General features: G+C 40.3%; 1 non-coding gene across 1 annotated transcript; it reads right to left on the bottom strand.

The window, feature by feature from the left end:
• Nucleotides 1-2,169: 2,169 nt before the first annotated feature.
• trnay-gua (transfer RNA tyrosine (anticodon GUA)) lies at nucleotides 2,170-2,257 on the bottom strand. The gene is given in 2 exon segments: nucleotides 2,170-2,205; nucleotides 2,221-2,257. It is a non-coding gene; the product is annotated as a tRNA-Tyr (tRNA).
• Between the last annotated feature and the right edge of the window lie 943 nt (nucleotides 2,258-3,200).

Genomic DNA, 3,200 nt, shown 5'->3' with positions numbered 1-3,200 from the left:
TCTGTTTTGAAACAAAAAGCGGAGAAAAAGAGCTTTTTGTGAAACGATGTTATTTCATGCACTCTAGTGAATTCTACACTTCTTTTTGTGCTTGAATGATGCCACAAACACCTAAATAGTGCTTTACTTCCTTTAATACACCACCACCAACAATGAAAAAGTGTTTTGGGATTGCAAAATACATTTATTTCCATTCAACAGTGTAACAATTTGACAAAACAATTTCGCAAACTATTTACAAATGTGTGCAACTGTGGTACTATTTACAATTATGTGGATGTTTCAAATACAGTTTTTTTTTGTAACACTGGCCTGCGTGCAAGGAGAGGGAGCAGGATTTGCACAACAGATACGTTTCACTTCGATTGTCCGTTTCGGGTGCAGACGTTACACTTTCTTGACGGCCTTTTTTTCCGGGGAATAGCAAGTAGCAGACTGCACCCACTCCTCCGATGAATATGCATTGGACTTGGGGTACTCTTCGTCGTCCGATTGAACGTCTGCCTGAGCGTGCTTGGTTGGGCTCCGCGTTTTCCGGTGTTAGCATCACTAGTCCGTGAACCTTTATGACGTCGTCATAGCCGCCGCGTCAGCGCTTCCAACTTCGGCGTCAACCTCGGAGTCACCATCATCATCATCGATGATGATCATCGTCGTCATCAATGTGCTCTTTAGCGTTGGTTGATGCCTTTCGTCTTTGAAAAAAATTCCCAAGTGTGAGCTGCTTGCAACCGGTCGCCATTGTTCGCTTCCTTAGCCATCTAGCTCCGCCTCACGTCTTCTACTGCCGCGTCAACGCTTCCAACCTCGGAGTCACCATCATCATCATCGATGATGATCATCGTCGTCATCAATGTGCTCTTTAGCGTTGGTCGATGTTTTTTGTCTTTGAAAAAAAACGCTCTAGCGTGAGCTGCTTGCAACTGGTCGCCATGTTCTCTTCCCTTCCCCAGCCATTGTCCCCTCTAGCTCCGCCTCACGTCTTCTACTGACGCCTACCCAATCTTGTCAAAAGAGAGTCATTGCTGCCATCTAGGGGCCAAAAATAGTCATTAGGCTAACTCGATCTGCTTGAAACTTTCACCACAGCTGGGCAAGGCTTTCCTCCACCCGTTTCCCCCAAAAAAATAAAAAAATTGGAGAACGTCTTTTAACGTCCTTGGCGGCCCTCCGTAGGTTTTTACTAAACGTTATTTAACGTTTTTGGCAGTCAAAGAGTTAAAATGCTTTGTGGGAGGAGTAATTGTGGCATTTTCAAAATTGGGTATATTTAGATGAATTAGACACAATTCTTTTTATTTCCTATTTCTGATAAAGATTGGGAATACTTAAAATCTCATTCGAGCAGGATTTGAACCAGCTACTTTAGGATGACTGCTCAGACCTTCTACAGTCCTCCGCTATAACAACTGAGCTATCGAAGGTTGCTGTATCTTTTCACGAACATCTGAGGAATGGGGAAAACAAAGTATAACGCAACAACGAGCGACTGTGGCATTTTCAAGTTTGTATCTTTAGATGATTTGGAGAAATTTATTTTTATTCCCTATTTGTGAATACATTTTGGAATTCTCTAAAAACAAAACCAGATTAGAACGAGCGACGTAAGAACTTCAGCTAAGACACTCTACAGTGCTCGGCTCTACCAACTGAATTTACAAAGGTTGCTGTGTCTTGAGAAATAAAACAAGAATTGGGAAAGATGACATGGATGTGGAGAAGAGTTGATGAAAATGCTTTGTGGAACAAGAAGTAATTGTGGCATTTTCAAATTGGGTATATTTAGATGAATTTGCCACAATTATTTGTATTTCCTATTTTTGATCAAGATTGGGAATTCTTCCAAAAACTCCTTTGAGCAGGATTTGGACCTGCGACCTAAGGATTTCAGCTGAGACCTTCTACAGTGCTCGGCTCTACAAACTGAATTTACAAAGATTGCTGCGTCTTCAGAAATAAACTAGGAATTGGGACATGACAAAGGCTGCTGTGTCTTGAGAAATAAAACAGGAATTGGGAAAGATGACAGGGATGTGGAGAAGAATTGATGAAAATGCTTTGTGGAACAAGATGTAATTGTGGCATTTTCAAATTGGGCAAATTCAGATGAATTAGCTACAACTATTTGTATTTCCTATTTTGATCAAGATTGGGAATTCTTCCAAAAACTCCTTCAAGGAGGATTTGAACCAGCAACCTAAGGATTTCGGCTGAGACCTTCTACAGTCCTCCGCTCTACCAACTGAGCTATCGAAGGTTGCTGTGTTTTCTCAAGAACATCTGAGGAATGGGGATAACAAAGTACAAAGCGGCAACGAATGACTGTGACATTTTCAAATTTGTATATTTAGATGAGTTGGAGAAATGTAATTTTATTTCCTATTTTAGAATATATTTGGGAATTCTCCAAAAACATATTCGAACCAGATTAGAACCAGCGAACCTAAGAATTTTAGCCCAGACACTACAGTCCTCGGCTCTACAAACTGAATTTACAAAGATTGCTGCGTCTTCAGAAAAAAACTAGGAATTGGGACATGACAAAGGTTGCTGTGTCTTGAGAAATAAAACAGGAATTGGGAAAGATAACGCGGATGAGGAGAAGAGTTGATGAAAATGCTTTGTGGAACAAGAAGTAATTGTGGCATTTTCAAATTGGGTATATTAAGATGAATTTGCCACAATTATTTGTATTTCCGATCAAGATTGGGAATTCTTCAAGAAACTCCTTCGAGTAGGATTTGAACCAGGGACCTAAGGATTTAAGCTGAGACCGTCTACAGTCCTCCGTGCTACCAACTGAGCTATCGAAGGTTGCTGTGTGTTCTCAAGAACATCTGAGGAATGGGGATAACAAAGTATAAAGCAGCAACTACTGGCTATTTCAATTTTTTAAGTTTATAAAAAATGCTTTGTGGAAGGAATAAATGTGTCATTTCCGAATTGGGTAGATTCAGATGAATTAGCCACAATTATTTGTATTTCCTATTTCTGATAAAGACTGGGAATACTCAAAGACTCATTTGAGCAGGATTTGAACCAGCTACTTATGATTACTGCTCAGACCTTCTACAGTCCTCTGCTATACCAACTGAGGTATCAAAGGTGTTGTGTTTTCTCACGAACATCTGAGGAATGGGGAAACAAAGTATAAAGCGACAACGAGCGACTGGCATTTTCAAAATTTATCTTCAGATGAT

Source organism: Vanacampus margaritifer, chromosome 5 (genome assembly GCF_051991255.1).
Source record: "Vanacampus margaritifer isolate UIUO_Vmar chromosome 5, RoL_Vmar_1.0, whole genome shotgun sequence".
Lineage (NCBI taxonomy): Eukaryota > Metazoa > Chordata > Actinopteri > Syngnathiformes > Syngnathidae > Vanacampus > Vanacampus margaritifer.
Note: the sequence above shows the minus strand (reverse complement) of the source record. Positions and strands in the feature narration are given on the sequence as shown.